Raw genomic sequence first — 23,164 nt, forward strand, 5'->3', positions numbered from 1 at the left:
GACTTATGGTTTGGGAGTCAATACTCAGTGAAAATGCCTCTTTCGTTGATTGCAAAACCCAATATATAAACAACTAAAAGAGTTTACAATCCTTAAAAATCAAAAATATTTTTTGGAATTATCTCACTCAGCATTTGTGCATTTCCATTTTGGAAGTTCAATTTTTTTCAAATCCAAACTTGAGTTTTAACTCTCCCATTTTTCTCGAAAACAAAAAGACTAGGCAAATAGATGACAATAAAATGAAAATTTAAGAGTTCATGTATGCAAAAAAATTAGAAAATTGTCATCAATGTAAGTGAAGAAAATTGTTTCACGCACTAAAAATGAACACCAAAGTTTTGTTATCCATGTTTGGGAAATTCCACTAGTACAACCGCTAATAGCTTGGTGGAATTTTATAAGAAAGAGATTTCTAGTTGATCATAACATGTTTTAAATGTGGTGGATATGCATGCTAGAAACATGTTGAAGATGTAAATGACCTATTGATCCAAAAAATTCGAGTAAAAAAAATTAAATTCTCAAGTTAACGTGCGGTGGGATATTTACCTAAGCAGAACAACCTACTAATTTTTGCCTATTTTATAAAAAGTGGGCCTAAAAATCATAGATCATTGTAAAAGTTTTGATTGATTAATGATTCATTTTATTTAGAAGTGACTTATGGTTTGGGAGTCAACACTCAGTTTAAAATGCATCACCCCCCCTCTTCCGATGATTGCAAAACCCAATATATAAAAACCTCAAAGAGTTTACAATCCTTAAAAATCACATATACGTTTGTGGAATTATCTCTCTAAGTATTTGTGCATTTTGGGTGTTTTATTTTTTTTCAAGTCCAAACTTGAGTTTTCACTCTTCCATTTTTCTTGCAAACAAAAAGATAAGGCAAATAGATCATAACAAAATGAATATTTTAGATTTTATGCATGCAAAAAAATTTGAAAACTATAATAAATATAAGAGAAGAAAATTAATTAATGCACTAAAAATGAACACCAAAGTTTTGTGATCCATGTTTGGGAAATTCCACTAGTTCAACCCCTAATAGCTTGGTGGAATTTTATAAGAAAGAGATTCTAATTGATCCTAACATGTTTTAATTGTGGTGGATATGCATGCCAGAAACATGTTGAAGATGCAATTGACCTAATGAACCAAAAATTTCCAGGAGTAGAAAAAAATTAAATTCTCAAGTTAACATGCGGTGGAATATTTACCAGAGCCAAACAACCCACTTTTTGCCTATTTTAAAAAAATGGACCTAACAATCATAGATCATCGTAAATGTTTTGATCAATTCATGATGTGTAACGGCTGTAATTTTTGTTAGAAATGACTTATGGTTTGGGAGTCAAAACTCAGTGAAAAATGCTACTTCTGATGATTGCAAAACCCAATATATAAACAACTAAAAGAGTTTGCAATCCTTTAAAATCATAGATATTTTTTGGAATTATCTTTCTCAGCATTTGTTCATTTCCATTTTGGAAGTTAAATTTTTTTCCAAATCCAAACTTGAGTTTTCACTCGCCCATTTGTCTCGAAAACAAAAAGATAAGGCAAATAGATGACAATAAATGAAATTTACGAGTTTATGTATGGAAAAAAATTAGAAAACTATGATAAATATAAGTCAAGAAAATTATTTTACGCAATAAAAATGAACTCCAAAGTTTTGTTATCCATGTTTGGGGAAATTCCACTAGTACAACCCCTAATAGCATGGTGGAATTTTATAAGAAAGAGATTTCTAGTTGATCCTAACATGTTTTAAATGTGGTGGATATGCATGCCAGAAACATGTTTTAGATGCAAATGACCTAATGATCCAAAAATTTCAAAGTGTTGAAAAAATTAAATTCTCAAGTTAACGTGCAGTGGGATATTTACCAGAGCCAAACAACCCACTTTTTGCCTATTTTAAAAAAGCGGACCTAACAATCATAGATCATCGTAAATGTTTTGATCGATTAATGATGTGTAACGGTTATAATATTTCTTAAAAATGACTTAAGGTTTGTGAGTCAACACTCAGTTAAAAATGCATCGCCCCCGTCTTCCGATGATTGCAAAACCCAATTTATGAAAAAGTTAAAGAGTTTACAATACTTTAAAATCACAGATACGTTTGCGGAATTATCTCTCTCAGCATTTGTGCATTTTGGTAGTTCAATTTTTTTCAAATCCAAACTTGAGTTTTCACTCTCCCATTTTTCTCGTAAACAAAAGGATAAAGCAAATAGATGACAATAAAATGAAAATTTTAGAGTTTATGTCTGAAAAGAAATTATAAAACTATAATAAATGTAAGTGAAGAAAATTATATGACACACTAAAAATGAACACCAAGGTTTTGTTATCCATGTTTGGGAAATTCTACTAGTACAACCCCAGATAGCTTGGTGGAATTTTATAAGAAAGAGATTGTAATTGATCCTAACATGTTTTAAATGTGGTGGATATGCATGCCAGAAACATGATGAAGATACAAATGACCTAATGATCCAAAAATTTCAAGGAGTAGAAAAAATTAAATTCTCAAGTTAACTTGCGATGGGATATTTTCCAGAGCCAAACAACCTACTTTTTGCCTATTTTACAAAAAGTGGACCTAAAATTCATAGATCGTCGTAAATGTTTTGATCGATTAATGATGTATAACGGTTATATTTTTTGTTAGAAATTAATTATGGTTCGAGAGCCAACACTAAGTGAAAAATGCCTCTTTCGATAATTGCACTACCCAATATATAAACAACTAAAAGAGTTTACAATCCTTAAAAGTCACGGATATTTTTTGGAATTATCTCTCTCAGCATTTGGGCATTTCCATTTTGGAAGTTCAATTTTTTTTCAAATCCTAACTTGAGTTTTCTTTCACCCATTTTTCTCATAAACAAAAAGATAAGACAAATAGATCACAAAAAAATGAAAATTTAAGAGTTTATGTATGCAAAAAAATTAGAAACTATAGTAAATATAAGTGAAGAAAATTATTTCATGCACCAAAAATGAACACCAAAGTTTTGTTATCCACGTTTGGGAACTTCCACTAGTACAACCCTTAATAGCTTGGTGGAATTTTATAAGAAAGAGATTTCTAGTTGATCCTACCATGTTTTAAATGTGGTGGATATGCATCCCAGAAACATGTTGAAGATGCAAATGACATAATGATCCAAAAATTTCAAGAAGTAGAAAAAAATGAAATTCTCAAGTTAACGTGAGGTTGGATATTTACCAGAGCCAAACTTTCACGCACTAAAAATGAACACCAAAGTTTTGTTATCCATGTTTGGGAAATTCCACTAGTACAATTGGTGGAATTTTATAAGAAAGTGATTTCTAGTTGATCCTCACATGTTTTATATGTGGTGGATATGCATGCCAAAAATATGTTGAATACACAAATGACCTAATGATCCAGAAATTTCAAGGTGTAGAAATAATTAAATTCCCAAGTTAATGTGCAATGGGATTTTTACCAGAGCCAAACAACCCACTTTTTGCCTATTTTACAAAAAGAGGACCTAACAATCATATTTCATCATAAATGTTTTGATTGATTAATGATGTGTAACGGCTATAATTTTTGTTAGAAATGACTTATGGTTTGGGAGTCAACACTCAGTGAAAAAATCCACTTCCGATGATTGCAAAACCCAATATATAAACAACTAAAAAAGTTTACAATCCTTAAAAGTCAACGATATTTTTTGAAATTATCTCTCTCAGCATTTGTGCATATCCATTTTTGAAGTTAAATTTTTTTTTAAATCCAAAGTTGAGTTTTCACTCTCCCATTTTTCTCGTATACAAAATGATAAGGAAAATAGATAACAACAAAATGAAAATTTTAGAGTTTATGTATGCAAAAAATTTGAAAACAATAATAAATGTAAGTGAAGAAAATTATTTTATGCACTAAAAATGAACACCAAAGTTTTGTGATCCTTGTTTGGGAAATTCCACTAGTACAACCCCCAATAGCTTGGTGAAATTTATAAGAAAGAGATTCTAATTGATCCTAACAAGTTTTAAATGTGGTGGATATGCAAGCATGAAACATGTTGAAAATGCAAATGACCTAATGATTCAAAAATTTGGAGTAGAAAAAAATTAAATTCTCAAATTAATGTGCAGTGGGATATCTACCTAAGCCAAACAACCCACTTTTTGCCTATTTTAAAAAAAGTGAACCTAACAATCATAGATCATCGTAAATGTTTTGATCGATTAGTCATGTGTAATGGTTATAGTTTTTGTTAAAAAAGACTTATGGTTTGGGAGTCAACACAGTGAAAAATGCCTCTTCCTATGATTGCAAAACCCAATATATAAACAACTAAAAGAGTTTACAATCCTTAAAAATCACAGATATTTTTTGGAATTATCTCTCTCAGCATTTGTGCATTTCCATTTTGGAAGTTCAATTTTTTTTTCAAATCCAAACTTGTGTTTTCACTCTCCCATTTCTCTCTTAAACAATAGGATAAGGAAATAGATCACAACAAAAGGAAAAATTTAGGGTTTATGTATGCAAAAAAAATAGAAAACTATAATAAATGTAAGTGAAGAAAATTATTTCACGCACTAAAAATGAACACCAAGGTTTTGTTATCCACGTTTGGGAAATTCCACTAGTACAACTCCTGATAGGTTGGTGGAATTTTATAAGAAAGAGATTTTTAGTTGATCCTAACATATTTTAAATGTGGTGGATATGCATGCCAGTAACATGTTGAAGAAGTAAATGACCTAATGATCAAATAATTTCAAGGAGTAGAAAAAATTAAATTCTCTAGTTAACGTGCAACCTGATATTTACTAGAGCCAAACAACCCAGTTTTTGCCGATTTTACAAGAACCGGACCTAACAATCATAGATATTCGTAAATATTTTGATAGATTAATGATGTGTAACGGTTATAATATTTTTTAAAAATGACTTAAGGTTTGGGAGTCAACACTCAGTTAAAAATGCATCGCCCTCGTCTTCCAATGATTGCAAAACAAAATTTATGAAAAAGTCAAAGAGTTTACAATACTTAAAAATCACATATATGTTTGTGGAATTATCTCTCTCAGCATTTGTGCATTTTGGAAGTTCAATTTGTTTTCAAATCCAAACTTGAGTTTTCACTCTCCCATTTTCTCGTAAACAAAAGCATACGGCAAATAGATGACAATATAATGAAAATTTTAGAGTTTATGTCTGCAAGGAAATTATAAAACTATAATTAATGTAAATGAAGAAAATTATATGACGCACTAAAAATGAACACCAAGGTTTTGTTATCCATGTTTGGGAAATTCCACTAGTACAACCCCAGATAGCTCGGTGGAATTTTATAAGAAAGAGATTGTAATTGATCCTAAAAAGTTTTAAATGTGGTGGATATGCAAGCCAGAAACATGTTGAAGATGTAAATGACCTAATGATCCAAAAATTTCGAGTAGAAAAAATTAAATTCTCAAGTTAACTTGCGATGGGATATTTTCCAGATCCAACAACTTACTTTTTGCCTATTTTACAAAGAGTGGACCTAAAATTCATAGATCATCGTAAATGTTTTGATCGATTAATGATGTATAACGGCTACAATTTTTGTTAGAAATTACTTATGGTTTGGGAGTCAACACTAAGTGAAAGCTGCCTCTTCCGACAATTGCAATACCCAATATATAAACAACAAAAAGAGTTTGCAATCCTTAAAAGTCACGGATTTTTTTGGAATTATCTCTCTCAGCATTTGGGCATTTCCATTTTGGAAGTTCAATTTTTTTTCAAATCCTAACTTGAGTTTTCTCTCACCTATTTTTCTCATAAACAAAAAGATAAGGAAAATAGATCACAACAAAATGAAAAGTTAAGAGTTTATGTATGCAAAAAAATTAGCAACTATAGTAAATGTAAGTGAAGAAAATTATTTCGTGCACTAAAAATGAACACCAAAGTTTTGTTATCCATGTTTGGGAACTTCCACTAGTACAACCTTTAATAGCTTGGTGGAAATTTATAAGAAAGAGATTTCTAGTTGATCCTACCATGTTTTAAATGTGGTGGATATACATCCCAGAAACATGTTGAAGATGCAAATGACCTAATCATCCAAAAATTTCAAGGAGTAGAAAAAATTAAATTCTCAAGTTAACATGCGGTGGGATATTTACCAAAGCCAAACAACCAACTTTTTGCATATTTTACACAAAGCAGACCTAACAATGATCGATCATCATAAATGTTTTGATCGATTGATGATGTGTAACAGTTATAATTTTTGTTACAAATGACTTATGGTTTGGGAGTCAACACTTAGTTAAAAAAGCATCCCCCCCCCGCCCTCTTCCGATGATTGCAATACCCAATATATGAAAACACAAAGGGTTTCAATCCTTAAAAATCAATAATACGTTTGTGGAATTATCTCTCTCAGCATTTGTGCATTTTGGGTTTTCAATTTTTTTTCAAATCCAAACTTGAGTTTTCACTCTCCTTTTTTCTCATAAAAAAAAAAAGATAAGACAAATAGATCACAACAAAATGAAAATTTTAGAGTTTATGTACGCAAAAAAATTTGAAAACTATAATAAAAGTAAGTGAAGAAAAACATTTCACTAAAAAAGAACACCAAAGTTTTGTTGTCCATGTTTGGGAAATTCCACTAGTACAACCCCTAATAGCTTGGTGGAATTTTTATAAGAAAGAGATTCTAATTGATCCGAACATGTTTTAAATTGGGAGGATATGCATGCCAGAAACACGTTGAAGATGCAAATGACCTAATGATCCAAAAATTTCAAAGAGTAGAAAAATTTTAATTCTCAAGTTAATGTGCAGTGGGATATTAACAAGAGCCAAACAACCCAATTTTTGCCTATTTTACAAAAAGCGGACCTAACAATCATAGATCATCGTAAATGTTTTGTTGGATTAATGATGTGTAACGGTTATAATTTTTGTCAAAAATGACTTATTGTTTGGGAGTGAACACTCAGTTAAAAAAGCCAAGCCCCCAAACCCAAACCCCCCCCCCCCCCCCCCCCCCCCCCCTACCCATGATTGCAAAACCAAATATAGGAAAAACTAAAAGAGTTTTCATTTCTTTAAACTCACAGAAACGTTTGTGGAATTATCTCTCTCATCATTTGTGCATTTTGGGTATTCATTTTTTTTTCGAATCCAAACTTGAGTTTTCTCTCTCCCTTTTTTCTCGTAAACTAAAAGATAAAGCAAATAGATCACAACAAAATGAAACTTTTAGAGTTTATGTAGGCAAAAAAATTTGAAAATTATAATAAATGTAAGTGATGAAAATTATTCCACACACTAAATATGAACACCAAACTTTTGTGATCCATGTTTGGGAAATTCCACTTGTACAACCCCTAAGAGCTTGGTGGAATTTTATAAGAAAGAGATTCTAATTGATCCTAACATGTTTTAAATGTGGTGGATATGCATGCCAGAAACATGTTGAAGATGCAAATGTCCTAATGATCCAAAAATTTTAAGGAGTAGAAAAAATTAAATTCTCAAGTTAACGTGTGGTTGGATATTTACCAAAGCCAAACAACCCACTTTTTGCCTATCCTTAAAAATCATAGATACTTTTTGGAATTATCTCTCCCAGCATTTGTGCATTTCCATTTTGGATGTTCAATTTTTTTTTCAAATCCAAACTTGTCCCACTTTTCTCGTAAACAAAACAATCACAACAAAATGAAAATTTTAGAGTTTAAGTATGCAAAAAAATTTGAAAACTATAATAAATGTAAGTGAAGAAAATTATTTCACATACTAAAAATGAACTCCCAAGTTTTGTTATCCATGTTTGGGAAATTCCAGTAGTACAACCTCTAATAGCTTGGTGGAATTTTTTAAGAAAGAGATTTCTAATTGATCCTAACATGTATCAAATGTGGTGGATATACATGCAAGAAACCTGATGCAAATGACCTAATGATCCAAAAATTTCAAGAAGTAGAAAAAATTAAATTCTCAACTTAACGTGTGGTTGGATATTTACCAGAGCCAAACAGCCCACTTTTTGCTTATCCTTAAAAATCACAGATACTTTTTTGAATTATCTCTCTCAGCATTTGTGCTTTTCCATTTTGGATGTTCAATTTTTTTTCAAATCCAAACTTGTCCCACTTTTCTTGTAAACAAAACGATCACACCAAAATGAAAATTTTAAACTTTACGTATGCAAAAAAATTTGAAAACTATAAGAAATGTAAGTGACGAAAATTATTTCATGCACTAAAAATGAACTCCAATGTTTTGTTATCCATGTTTGGGAAATTCCACTTGTATAACCCCTAATAGCTTGGTGGAATTTTATAAGAAAGAGATTTCGAATTGATCCTAACATGTTTTTAATGTGGTGGATATGCATGCCAGAAACTTGATGCAAATAACCTAATGATCCAAAAAATTCAAGGAGTAGAAATAATTAAATTCCCAAGTTAACGTGTGGTTGGATATTTACCAAAGCCAAACAGCCCACTTTTTTCCTATCCTTAAAAATCACAGATACTTTTTGGAATTATCTCTCTCACCATTTGTGCATTTCCATTTTGGACGTTCAATTTTTTTGAAAAACCAAACTTGTTCCACTTTTCTCCTAAACAAAAATGATCACAACAAAATGAAAATTTTAGAGTTTATGTATGCAAAAAAAATTGAAAACTATAATAAATGTAAGTGAAGAAAATTATTTCACGCACTAAAAATGAACTCCAATGTTTTGTTATCCATGTTTGGGAAATTCCACTAGTATAACCCCTAATAGCTTAGTGGAATTTTATAAGAAAGAGATTTCTAATTGATCCTAACATGTTTTTAATGTCGAGGATATGCATGCCAGAAACTTGATGCAAATAACCTAATGATCCAAAAATTTCAAGGAGTGGAAATAATTAAATTCTCAAGTTAACGTGTGGTTGGATATTTACAAGAGGTAAACAACCCACTATTTTCCTATCCTTAAAAATCACAGATAATTTTTAGAGTTATCTCTGTCAGCATTTGTGCATTTCCATTTTGGATGTTCAATTTTTTTTCAAATCCAAACTTGTCCAACTTTTCTCATAAACAAAACAATTACAACAAAATGAAAATTATAGAGTTTGTGTTTGCAAAAAAATTGAAAATTAGAATAAATGTATGTGAAGAAAATTATTTAAGGCACTAAAAATGAACTCCAAAGTTTTGTTATCCATGTTTGGGAAATTCCAGTAGTACAACCCCTAATAGCTTGGGGGAATTTTATAAGAAAGATATTTTTAATTGATCTAACATGTTTTAAATGTGGTGGATATGCATGCCAGAAAGAAGTTGGCGATGCATATGACCTAATGATCCAAAATTTTCAAGGAGTAGAAAAAATTAAATTCTCAAGTTAACGTGTGGTTGGATATTTACCAGAACCAAACAACCCACTTTTTCCCTATCCTTAAAAATTGGAGATACATTTTGGAATTATCTCCCTCAACATTTGTGCATTAACATTTTGGATGTTTTTTTTTTTTTTCAAATCCAAACTTGTTCGACTTTTCTCGTAAACAGAACGATCACAACAAAATGAAAATTTTAGAGTTTAGGTATGCAAAAAATTTTGAAAACTAAAACAAATGTAAGTGAACAAAACTATTTCACTCACTAAAAATGAACTCCAAAGTTTTGTTATCCATATTTTGAAAAATTCCACTAGTACAACCTCTAATAGCTTGGTGGAATTTTATAAGAAAGAGATTTCTAATTGATCCAAACATGTGGTGGATATGAATGCTAGAAACATGTTGAAGATGCAAATAACCTAATGATCCAAAAAATTTAATGGAGTAGAATATATTAAGTTCTCAAGTTAACGTGTGGTTGGATATTTACCAGAGCCTAACAACCAACTTTTTGCCTATCCTTAAAAATCACAGATACTTTTTGGACTTATCTCTCTCAGCATTTGTGCATTTCCCTTTTCGATGTTCAATGTTTTCCAAATCCAAACTTGTCCCACTTTTATCTTAAAAAAAATGATCACGACAAAATGAAAATTTTAGAGTTTATGTATGCAAAAAAATTTGAAAAATATAATAAATGTAAGCGAAGAAAATTATTTCACTCACTAAAAATGAACTCGAAAGTTTTGTTATCCATGTTTGGAAAATTCTACTAGTACAACCCCTAATAGCTTGGTGGAATTTTATAAGAAAGAGATTTCTAATTGATCCTAACATGTTTTAAATGTGGTGGATATGTATGCCAGAAACATGGAGAAGAAGCAAATGACCTAATGATCCAAAAATTTCAAGAAGTAAAAATAATTAAATTCTAAAGTTAACGTGTGGTTGGATATTTACTAGAGCCAAACAACCCACTTTTTGCCTATCCTTAAAAATCACAGATACTTTTTGGAATTATCTCTCTCACATTTATGCATTTCCATTTTGGATGTTCAACTTCTTTTCAAATCCAAACTTGTTCCACTTTTCTCGTAAACAAAACGATCACAACAAAATGAAAATTTTAGAGTTTATGTATGCAAAAAAGAATGAAAACTATAGTAAAAGGTATGTGAACAAAAAAAATTCACCCACTAAAAACGAACTCAAAAGTTTTTTTATCCATGTTTTGGAAATTCCACTAGTACTACCCCTTATAGCTTGGTGGGATTTTATAAGAAAGAGATTTCTAATTGATCCTACCATTTTTAAATGTGGTCGATATGCATGCCAGAAACATGTTGAGGATGCAAATGACCTAATGATCCAAAAGTTTCAAGGAGTAGAAATAATTAAATTCTCAACTTAACATGTGGTTGGATATTTACCATAGCCAAACACACCTTTTTTTTCCTATCCTTAAAAATCACTGATAGTTTTTCGAATAATCTCTCTCAGCATTTGTGAATTTCCATTTTGGATCTTCAATTTTTTTTCAAATCCGAACTTGTCCCATTTTTCCCATAAAGAAAACGATCACAAAAAAAATGAAAATTTTAGAGTTTATGTATGCAAAAAAAATTGAAAACAATAATAAATGTAAGTGAAGAAAATTATTTCACGCACTAAAAATGAACTCCAAATTTTTGTCATCCATGTTTGGGAAATTCCACTAGTACAATCCCTTATAGCTTGGTAGAATTTTATAAGAAAGAGATTTCTAATTGATCCTCACATGTTTTAAATGTGGTGGATATGCATGCCAGAAACAAGTTGAAGATGCAAATGAACTAATGATCCAAAAATTTTAATGGAGTTGAATATAATAAGTTGTCAAGTTCAGGTGTGGTTGGATATTTACCAGATCCAAATAACCCACTTTTTTCCAATCCTTAAAAATCACAGAGACTTTTTGGAAGTAGCTCTCTCAGCATTTGTGCATTTCCTTTTTGGATGTTCAATATTTTTCAAATCAAAACTTGTCCCACTTTTCTCGTAAAAAAACGATCACAACAAAATGAAACTTTTAGAGTTTATGTATGCAAAAAAATTTTAAAAAAATAATAAATGTAAGTGAAGAAAATTATTTCACGCACTAAAGATGAACTCCAAAGTTTTGTTATCCATGTTTGGAAATTACACTAGTACAACCCTAATAGCTTGGTGGAATTTTATAAGAAAGAGATTTCTAATTAATCCTAACATGTTTTAAATGTGGTGGATATGCATGCCAGAAACATGTAGAAGATGCAAATAACCTAATGATCCAAAAATTTCAAGAAGTAGAAATAATTAAATTCTCAAGTTACCGTGTGGTTGGATATTTACTAGAGCCAAACAACCCACTTTTTGCCTATCCTTAAAAATCACAATCACTTTTTGGAATTATCACTCTTAGCATTTGTGCATTTCCATTATGGATGTTCAATTTCTTTTCAAATCCAAACTTGTCCCACTTTTCTCGTAAACAAAACAATCACAAAAAATGAAAATTTTAGAGTATATGTATGCAAAACAATTTGAAAATGATAATAAATGTAAGTGAGGAAAATTATTTCACGCACTAAAAATGAACTCCAAAGTTTTGTTGTCCCCATTTGGGAAATTCCACTAGTACAACCCCTATAGCTTGGTGGAAGTTTATAAGAAAGAGATTTCTAATTGATCCTAACAAATTTTAAATGTGGTGGATATTCATGCCAAAAACATGTTGAAGATGCAAATGAACTAATGAGCCAAAAATTTCAAGTAGAAGAAAAAATTAAATTTTCAAGTTAACGTATGGTTGGATATTTACCAAAGCCAAACAACCCACTTTTTGCCTATCCTTAAAAATCATAGATTCTTTTTGGAATTATCTCTCTCAGCATTTGTGCATTTCCATTTTGGAAGTTCACTTTTTTTTTCAAATCCAAACTTTCCCCACTTTTCTCGTAAACAAAACGATCACAACAAAATGAAAATTTTAGAGTTCATGTATGCAAAAAAATTTGTAAACTATAATAAATGTAAGTGAATAAAATTATCTAACGTACTAAAAATGAACTCCAAAGTTTTGTTATCCATGTTTCGGAAATTCCAGTAGTACAACCTCTAATAGCTTCGTGGAATTTTATAACAAAGAGATTTCTAATTGTTCCTAACAGTTTTTAAATGTGGTGGATATGTATGCAAGAAACCTAATGCAAATGACCTAATGATCCAAAAATTTCAAGAAGTAGAAAAAATTAAATTCTCAACTTAACGTGTGGTTGGATATTTACCATAGCCAAACAACCCACTTTTTGTATATCCTTAAAAATCACATATACTTTTTTGAATTACCTCTCTCAGTATTTGTGCTTTTCCATTTTGGATGTTCAATTTTTTTTCAAATCCAAACTTGTCCCACTTTTCTTGTAAACAAAACGATGACACCAAAATGAAAATTTTAGAGTTTATGTATGCAAAAAATTTTGAAAATTATTAGAAATGTAAGTGACGAAAATTATTTCACGCACTAAAAATGAACTCCAAAGTTTTGTTATCCAAGTTTTGGAAATTCCACTAGTACAACCCCTAATAGCGTGGTGGAATTTTATAAGAAAGAGATTTCTAATTGATCCTAACATGTTTTTAATGTGGTGGATATGCAAGCCAGAAACTTGATGCAAATAACCTAATGATCCAAAACTTTCAAGGAGTAGAAATAATTAAATTCTCCAGTTAAAGTGTGGTTGGATATTTACCAGAGCTAAATAACCCACTTTTTGCCTATCCTTAAAAATCACAGATACTTTTTGGAATTATCTCTCTCAGAATTTGTTCATTTCCATTTTGGATGTTAAATTTTTTTGAAAAACCAAACTGGTTTCACTTTTCTCGTAAACAAAAACGATCACCACAAAATGAAAATTTTAGTGTTTATGTATGCAAAAAAATTTGAAAACTATAATAAATGTAAGTGAAGAAAATTATTTCCCGCACTAAAAATAAACTCCAAAGTTTTGTTATCCATGTTTAGGAAATTCCACTAGTACAACCCCTAAAAGCTTGGTGGAATTTTATAAGGAAGAGATTTCTAATTGATCCTAACATGTTTTAAATGTGGTGGATATGCATTCCAAAAACATGTTCAAGATGCAAATGACCTAATCATCCAAAAATTTCATCGAGTAGAAATAATTAAATTCTCAAGTTAACTTGTGGTTGGAATTTTACTATAGCCAAACAACCCACTTTTTTCCAAGCCTTAAAAATCATAGATACTTTTTGGAATTATCTCTCTCAGCATTTGTGCATTTCCATTTTGGCTGTTCAATTTTTTTTCAAATCCAAACTTGTCCCACTTTTCTCGAAAACAAAACGATCACAACAAAATGAAAAAATTAAAGTTTATGTATGCAAAAAAATTTGAAAACTATAATAAATGTATGGGAAGAAAATTATTTAACGCACTAAAAGTTAACTACAAAGTTTTGTCATCCATGTTTGGGAAATTCCACTAGTACAACCCCAAATAGCATGAATGAATTTTATAAGGAAGAGCTTTCTAATTGATCCTAACATGTATTAAATGTGGTGGATATGCATGCCAGAAACATGTTGAAGATGCAAATGACCTAATGATCCAAAAATTTCAAGGAGTAAAAATAATTAAATTCTCAACTTAACATGTGGTTGGATATGTACCAGAGCCAAACAACCCACTTTTTGCCTTTCCTTTAAAATCACAGACACTTTTTGGAATTATCACTCTCAGCATTTTTGCATTTCAATTTTGGATGTTCAATTTCTTTTCAAATCCAAACTTGTCCCACTTTTCTCGAAAACAAAACGATCACAAAAAAATGAAAATTTTTCAGAATATGTATGCAGAAATATTTGAAAACTATAATAAATGGAAGTGAGGAAAATTATTTCACGCCCTAAAAATGAACTCCAAAGTTTTGTTATCCCCGTTTGGGAAATTCCACTAGTACAACCCCTATAGCTTGGTGGAAGTTTATAAGAAAGAGATTTCTAATTGATCCTAACATGTTTTAAATGTGGTGGATATGCATGCTAGAAACATGTTGAAAATGCAAATGACCTAAAGATCCAAAAATTTCAAGGAGTAGAAAAAATTAAATTCTCAAGTTAACTAGTGGTTGCATATTTACCAAAGCCAAACAACCCACGTTTCGAAAATCATAGATACTTTTTGGAATTATCTCTCTCAGCATTTGTGTATTTCCATTTTGGCTGTTCAATTTTTTTCAAATCCAAACATATCCCACTTTTCTCGTAAACAAAACAATCACAACAAAATGAAAAATTTAAAGTTTATGTATGCAAAATAAATTGAAAAATATAATAAATGTATGTGAAGAAAATTATTTAATGCACTAAAATTTAACTACAAAGTTTTGTCATCCATGTTTGGGAAAGTCCACTAGTACAACCCTTAATAGCATGAAGGAATTTTTTAAGAAAGAGCTTTCTAATTGATCCTTACATGTATTAAATGTGGTGGATATGCATGCGAGAAAAAAATCACAGATACTTTTTGGAATTATCTCTCTCAGCATTTGAACATTTCCCTTTTTCAATGTTCATTTTTTTTTAAATCCAAACTTGTCCCACTTTTCTCGTAAACAAAACGATGACATCAAAATGAAAATTTTAGAGTTTATGTATGCAAACAAATTTGAAAACTATAATAAATGTAAGTTAATAAAATTATTTAACGCACTAAAAATGAACTGCAAAGTTTTGTTATCCATTTTTGGGAAGTTCCTCAAGTACCACCCCTAATAGCTTCTTGGAATTTTTCAAGAAAGAGATTTCTAATTGATCCTAACATGTAGTGGATATGCATGTCAGACATATATTGAAGATGCAAATGACCTAATGATACAAAAATTTCAAGGAGTAGAAAAAATTAAATTTTCAAGTTAACGTGTGGTTGGATATTTACGAGAGCCAAACAACCCACTTTTTGCCTATCCTTAAAAATCAAAGATACTTTTTGGAATTATCTCTCTCAGCATTTGTGCATTTCCATTTTCGATGTTCAATTTTTTTTTCAAATCCAAACTTGTCCCACTTTTCTCGTTAACAAAACGATGACAACAAAATGAAAATTTCAGAGTTTATGTAGGCAAGAAAATTTGAAAACAATATTAAATGTTGTTGAAGAAATTTTTTTAACGCACAAAAAATGAAATCCAAAGTTTTGTTATCCATGTTTGGGAAATTCAACTAATACAACCCCTAATAGCTTGGTGGAATTTTATAAGAAAGAGATTTCTAATTGTTCCTAACATGTTTTAAATGTGTGGGATATGCATGCCAGAAACATGTTGAAGATGCAAATGACCTAATGATTAAAAATTTTCATGGAGTAGAAAAAATTAAATTCTCAAATTAACATGTGGTTGGATATTTACCACACCCAAACAACCCACTTTCTCCCTATCCATAAAAATCATAGATAATGTTTGGAATTATCTCTCTCAGCATTTGTGCATTTCCATGATGCATGTTCAATTTTTTTTTCAAATCCAAACCTGTCCCACTTTTCTCGTAAACAAAACGATGACAACAAAATGAAAATATTAGATTCTATGTATGCAAAAAAATATAAAAATTATAATAAATGTAATTTAAGAAAATTATTTCACGCACTAAAAATGAACTCCAAAGTATTGTTATCCATGTTTGGGAAATTTTACTAGTACAACCCCTAATAGCTTGGTGGAATTTTATAAGAAAGAGATTTCTAATTCATCCTAACATCTTTTTAATGTGGTGGATATGCATGCCAGAAACTTGATGCAAATAACCTAATGATCCAAGAATTTCAATGAGTAGAAATAATTAAATTCTCCAGTTAACGTGTGGTTGGATATTTATCTGAGCTTAACAACCCATTTTTTGCCTATCCTTAAAAATCACAGATACTTTTTGGAATTATCTCTCTCAGCATTTGTTCATTTCCATTTTGGATGTTCAATTTTTTTGAAAAACCTAACTTGTTTCACTTTTCTCGTAAACAAAAACGACCAAAACAAAATGAAAATTTTAGGGTTTATGTATGCAAAAAAATTTGAAAACTATAATAAATGTAAGTGAAGAAAATTATTTCACGCACTAAAAATGAACTCCAAAGTTTTGTTATCCATGTTTAGGAAATTCCACTAGTACAACCCCTAATAGCTTGGTGGAATTTTATAAGAAAGAGATTTCTAATTGATCCTAACATGTTTTAAATGTGGTGGATATGCATTCCAAAAACATGTTCAAGATGCAAATGACCTAAAGATCCAAAAATTTCATGGAGTATAAATAATTAAATTCTCAAGTTAACGTGTGGTTGGACATTTACTAGAGCCAAACAACCCACGTTTTTCCAATCCTTAAAAATCATAGATACTTTTTGGAATTATCTCTCTCAGCATTTGTGCATTTCCATTTTGGTTGTTCAATTTTTTTTCGAATCCAAACTTGTCCCACTTTTCTCGTAAACAAAACGATCACAACAAAATGTAAAAATTAAAGTTTATGTATGAAAAAAATTTGAAAACTATAATAAATGTATGGGAAGAAAATTATTTAACGCACTAAAAATTAACTACAGAGTTTTGTCATCCATGTTTGGGAAATTCCACTAGTACAACCCCGAATAGCATGAAGGAATTTTATAAGGAAGAGCTTTCTAATTGATCCTAACATGTATTAAATGTGATGGATATGCGTGCCAGAAACATGTTGAAGATGCAAATAACCTAATGATCCAAAAATTTCAAGGAGTAAAAATAATTAAATTCTCAACTTAACGTGTGGTTGGATATTTACCAGAGCCAAACAACCCACTTTTTGCCTATCCTTAAAAATCACAGACACTTTTTGGAATTATCACTCTCAGCATTTGTGCATTTCCATTTTGGATGTTCAATTTCTTTCGAATCCATACTTGTCCCACTTTTCTCAAAAACAAAATGATCACAACTAAATCAAAATATTTGAGTATATGTATGCAGAAAAATTTGATAAATATAATAAATATAAGTGAGGAAAATTATTTCACGCACTAAAAATGAACTCCAAAGTTTTGTTATCCCCGTTTGGGAAATTCCACTAGTACAACCTTTATAGCTTGGTGGAAGTTTATAAGAAAGAGATTTCTAATTGATCCTAACATGTTTTAAATGTGGTGGATATGCATGATAGAAACATGTTGAAGATGCAAATGACCTAAAGATCCAACAATTTCAAGCAGTAGAAAAAATTAAATTCTGAAGTTAACGTGTGGTTGGATATTTCCCAAAGCCAAACAACCAATTGTTTGAAAATCATAGATACTTTTTGGAATTATCTCTCTCAACATTTGTGCATTTCCATTTTGGCTATTCAATTTTTTTTCAAATCCAAACTTATCCCACTTTTCTCGTAAACAAAACAATCACAACAAAAAGAAAAATTTAATGTTTATGTGTTCAAAAAAAATTGAAAACTATAATAAATGTATGTGAAGAAAATTATTTAACGCTCTAAAAATTAACTACAAAGTTTTGTCATCCATGTTTGGGAAATTCCACTAGTACAAACCTTAATTACTTGAACGAATTTTATAAAAAAGAGCTTTCTAATTGATCCTAACAAGGATTAAATGTGGTGGATATGCGTGCCATAAACATGTTGAAGATGCAAATGACCTAATGAGCCAAAAATTTCAAGGAGTAAAAATAATTAAATTCTCAACTTAACGTGTGGTTGGATATTTACCAGAGCCAAAAAACCCACTTTTTGCCTATCCTTAAAAATCACAGACACTTTTTGGAATTATCACTCTCAGCATTTGTGCATTTCATTTTGGATGTTCAATTTCTTTTCAAATCCAAACTTGCCCCACTTTTCTCGTAAACAAGACAATCACAAGAAAATGAAAAATTTTGAGTATATGTATGCAAAAAAATTTGAAAACTCTAATAAATGAAAGTGAGGAAAATTATTTCACGCACTAAAAATGAGCTCCAAAGTTTTGTTATCCCAGTTTGGGAAATTCCACTAGTACAACCCCTATAGCTTGGTGGAAGTTTATGAGAAAGAGATTTATAATTGATCCTAATAAGTTTTAAATGTGGTGGATATGCATGTCAGAAACATGTTGAAGATGCAAAAGACCTAAAGATCCAAAAAATTCAAGGAATAGAAATAATTAAATTCTCAAGTTAACGTGTGGTGTGATATTTACCAAAGTCAATCAACCCATTTTTTTGCCTATCCTTAAAAATCATAGATACTTTTTGAAATTATCTCTCTTAGCATTTGTGCATTTGTATTTTGGGTGTTTAATTTTTTTTCAGATCCAAACTTGTCCCACTTTTCTCATAAACAATACGATCACAACAAAATGAAAATTTTAGAGTTTATGTATGCAAAAAAAATTGAAAACTATAATAAATGTAAGTGAAGAAAATTATTTCACGCACTAAAAGTGAACTCCAAAGTTTTGTTATCCATATTTGGGAAATTCCACTAGTACAACCCCTTATAGCTTTGTGGAATTTTATAAGAAAGAGATTTCTAATTGATCCTCACATGTTTGAAATGTGGTGGATATGCATGCCAGAAAAATGTTGAAGATGCAAATGACCTAATGATCCAAAAATTTCTAGTAGAAATAATTAAATTCTCAAGTTAACGTGAGGTTGGATATTTACCAGAGGCAAACCACCCACTTTTTGCCTTTCCTTAAAAATCACAGATATTTTTTGGAGTTATTTCTCTCAGCATTTGTGCATTTCCATTATGTATGCAAAAAAAAAAAATTGAAAGCAATAATAACTCTAAGTGAAGAAGATTATTTCACGCACTAAAAATGAACTCCAAAGTTTTGTTATCTGTTTGGGAAATTCCACAAGTACATCCCCTAATATCTTGGTGGTATTTTATAAGAAAGAGATTTCTAAAATATCCTAACATGTTCTAAATGTGGGGGATATGCATGCAAGAATCATGTTTAAGATGCAAATGACCTAATGATCAAAATATTCAAGGAGTTGAAAAAATTAAATTTTCAAGTTAACGTTTGGTTAGATATTTACCAGAGCCAAACAACCCACTTTTTGCCTTTCCTTAAAAGACTTAGATACTTTTTGGAATTATTTCTCTCAGTTTTTGTTCATTTCCATTTTGGATGTTCAATTTTTTTTTCAAAAGCAAACTTGTCCTACTTTTCTCCTAAACAAAACGATCACAACAAAATGAAAATTTTGGAGTTGATGTATGCAAGAAAATTTGAAAACTATAATAAATGTAAGTGAAGAAAAGAGTTTCACGCACTAAAAATAAACTCCAAAGTTTTGTTATCCAAGTTTGGGAAATTCCACTAGTACAACCCCTAATAGCTTGGTGGAATTTTACGAGAAAGAGATTTCTAATTGATCCTAACATGTTTTAAATGTGGTGGATTTGCATGCCATAAATATATTGAAGATGCAAATGACCTAATGATCAGAAAATTTCAAAGAGTAGAAAAAATTAAATTCTCAAGTTAACATGTGGTTGGATATTTACCAGAGCCAAAAAACCCACTTTTTGCCAATCCTTAAAAATCACAGATACTTTTTGGAATTATCTCTCTCTGCATTTGAACATTTCCCTTATTCGATGTTCATTTTTTTTTTAAATCCAAACTTGTCCCACTTTTCTCGTATACAAAACGATGACATCAACATGAAAATTTTAGAGTTTATGTATGCAAAAAAATTTGAAAACTATAATAAATGTAAGTTAATAAAATTATTTCACGCACTAAAAATGAACTGCAAAGTTTTGTTATCCATTTTTGGGAAGTTCCTCTAGTATCACCCCTAATAGCTTGTTGGAATTTTTCAAGAAAGAGATTTCTAATTGATCCTAACATGTAGTGGATATGCATGCCAGAAAGATGTTGAAGATGCAAATGACCTAATGATACAAAAATTTCAAGGAGTAGAAAAAATTAAATTCTCAAGTTAATGTGTGGTTGGATATTTACCAGAGCCAAACAACCCACTTTTTGCCTATCCTTAAAAATCAAAGATACTTTTTGGAATTATCTCTCTCAGCATTTGTGCATTTCCATTTTGGATGTTCAATTATTTTTCAAATCCAAACTTGTCCCACTTTTCTCGTTAACAAAACGATGAGGACAAAATGAAAATTTCAGTGTTTATGTAGGCAAAAAAAATTGAAAACAATATTAAATGTTGTTGAAGGAATTTTTTAAACGCACAAAAAATGAAGTCCAAAGTTTTGTTATCCATGTTTGGGAAATTCAACTAATATACCCCTAATAGCTTGGTGGAATTTTATAAGAAAGAGATTTCTAATTGATCCTAACATGTTTTAAATGTGTTGGATATGCATGCCAGAAACATGTTGAAGATGCAAATGACCTAATGATTAAAAAATTTCATGGAGTAGAAAAAATTAAATTCTCAAATTAACATGTGGTTGGATATTTACCACACCCAAACAACCCACTTTCTGCCTATCCTTAAAAATCATAGATAATGTTTGGAATTATCTCTCTCAGCATTTGTGCATTTCAATGATGGATGTTAATTTTTTTTTTCAAATCCAAACCTGTCCCACATTTCTCGTAAACAAAATGATGACAACAAAATGAAAATTTTAGATTCTATGTATGCAAAAAAATTTTAAAACTATAATAAATGTAATTTAAGAAAATTATTTCACGCACTAAAAATGAACTCCAAAGTTTTGTTATCCATGTTTGGGAAATTTTACTAGTAAAACCCCTAATAGCTTGGTGGAATTTTATAAGAAAGAGATTTCTAATTGATCCAAACATGTGGTGGATAAGCATGCCAGAAACATGTTGAAGATGCAAATGACCTAAAGATTCAAAAAATTAAATGGAGTAAAATATATTAAGTTCTCAAGTTAACATGTGGTTGGATATTTACCAGAGCCAAACAACCTACTTTTTGCCTATCCTTAAAAATCAAAGATACTTTTTGGAATTATCTCTCTCAGCATTTGTGCATTTCCATTTTGGATGTTCAATTTTTTTTCAAATCCAAACTTGTCCCACTTTTCTCGTTAACAAAACGATGAGAACAAAATGAAAATTTTAGTGTTTATGTAGGCAAAAAAAATTGAAAACAATATTAAATGTTGTTGAAGGAATTTTTTAAACGCACAAAAAATGAAGTCCAAAGTTTTGTTATCCATGTTTGGGAAATTCAACTAATATACCCCTAATAGCTTGGTGGAATTTTATAAGAAAGAGATTTCTAATTGATCCTAACATGTTTTAAATGTGTTGGATATGCATGCCAGAAACATGTTGAAGATGCAAATGACCTAATGATTAAAAAATTTCATGGAGTAGAAAAAATTAAATTCTCAAATTAACATGTGGTTGGATATTTACCACACCCAAACAACCCACTTTCTGCCTATCCTTAAAAATCATAGATAATGTTTGGAATTATCTCTCTCAGCATTTGTGCATTTCAATGATGGATGTTAATTTTTTTTTTCAAATCCAAACCTGTCCCACATTTCTCGTAAACAAAATGATGACAACAAAATGAAAATTTTAGATTCTATGTATGCAAAAAAATTTTAAAACTATAATAAATGTAATTTAAGAAAATTATTTCACGCACTAAAAATGAACTCCAAAGTTTTGTTATCCATGTTTGGGAAATTTTACTAGTAAAACCCCTAATAGCTTGGTGGAATTTTATAAGAAAGAGATTTCTAATTGATCCTAACATGGTTTTAATGCGGTGGATATGCATGCCAGAAACTTGATGCAAATAACCTAATGATCCAAAAATTTCAAAGACTAGAAATAATTAAATTCTCCAGTGAACGTGTGGTTGGATATTTACCAGAGCTAAACAACCCACTTTTTTCCTATCCTTAAAAATCACAGATATTTTTTGGAATTATCTCTCTCAGCATTTGTTAATTTCCATTTTGGATGTTCAATTTTTTTGAAAAACCAAACTTGTTTTACTTTTCTTGAAAACAAAAACGATCACAAAAAAATGAAAATTTAAAGTTTATGTAAGCAAAAAAAATTGAAAACTATAACAAATGTAAGTGAAGAAAATTATTTCACGCACTAAAAATGATCTCCAAAGTTTTGTTATCCATGTTTAGGAAATTCCACTAGTACAATCCCTAATAGCTTGGTGGAATTTTATAAGAAAGAGATTTCTAATTGATCCTAACATGTTTTAAATGTGGTGGATATGCATTCCAAAAACATGTTCAAGATGCAAATGACCTAATGATCCAAAAATTTCATGGAGTAGAAATAATTAAATTCCCAAGTTAACGTGTGGTTGGATATTTACTAGAGCCAAACAACCCACTTTTTTCCAATCCTTAAAAATCATAGATACTTTTTGGAATTATCTCTCTCCGCATTTGTGCATTTCCATTTTGGATGTTCAATTTTTTTTCAAATCCAAACTTGTCCCACTTTTCTCGTAAACAAAACGATCACGACAAAATGAAAAAATTATATTTTATGTATGCAAAAAAAATTGAAAACAATAATAAATGTATGGGAACAAAATTATTTAACTCACTAAAAATGAACTACAAAGTTTTGTCATCCAATTTTTGGGAAATTCCACTAGTACAACCCCAAATAGCATGAAGGAATTTTATAAGAAACAACTTTCTAATTGATCCTAACATGTATTAAATGAGGTGG

This window comes from Aristolochia californica, unplaced genomic scaffold (assembly GCF_029961685.1).
Source record: "Aristolochia californica isolate CCGP_79_NKW_82.1479 unplaced genomic scaffold, dmAriCali1.0.hap1 SCAF_6, whole genome shotgun sequence".
Lineage (NCBI taxonomy): Eukaryota > Viridiplantae > Streptophyta > Magnoliopsida > Piperales > Aristolochiaceae > Aristolochia > Aristolochia californica.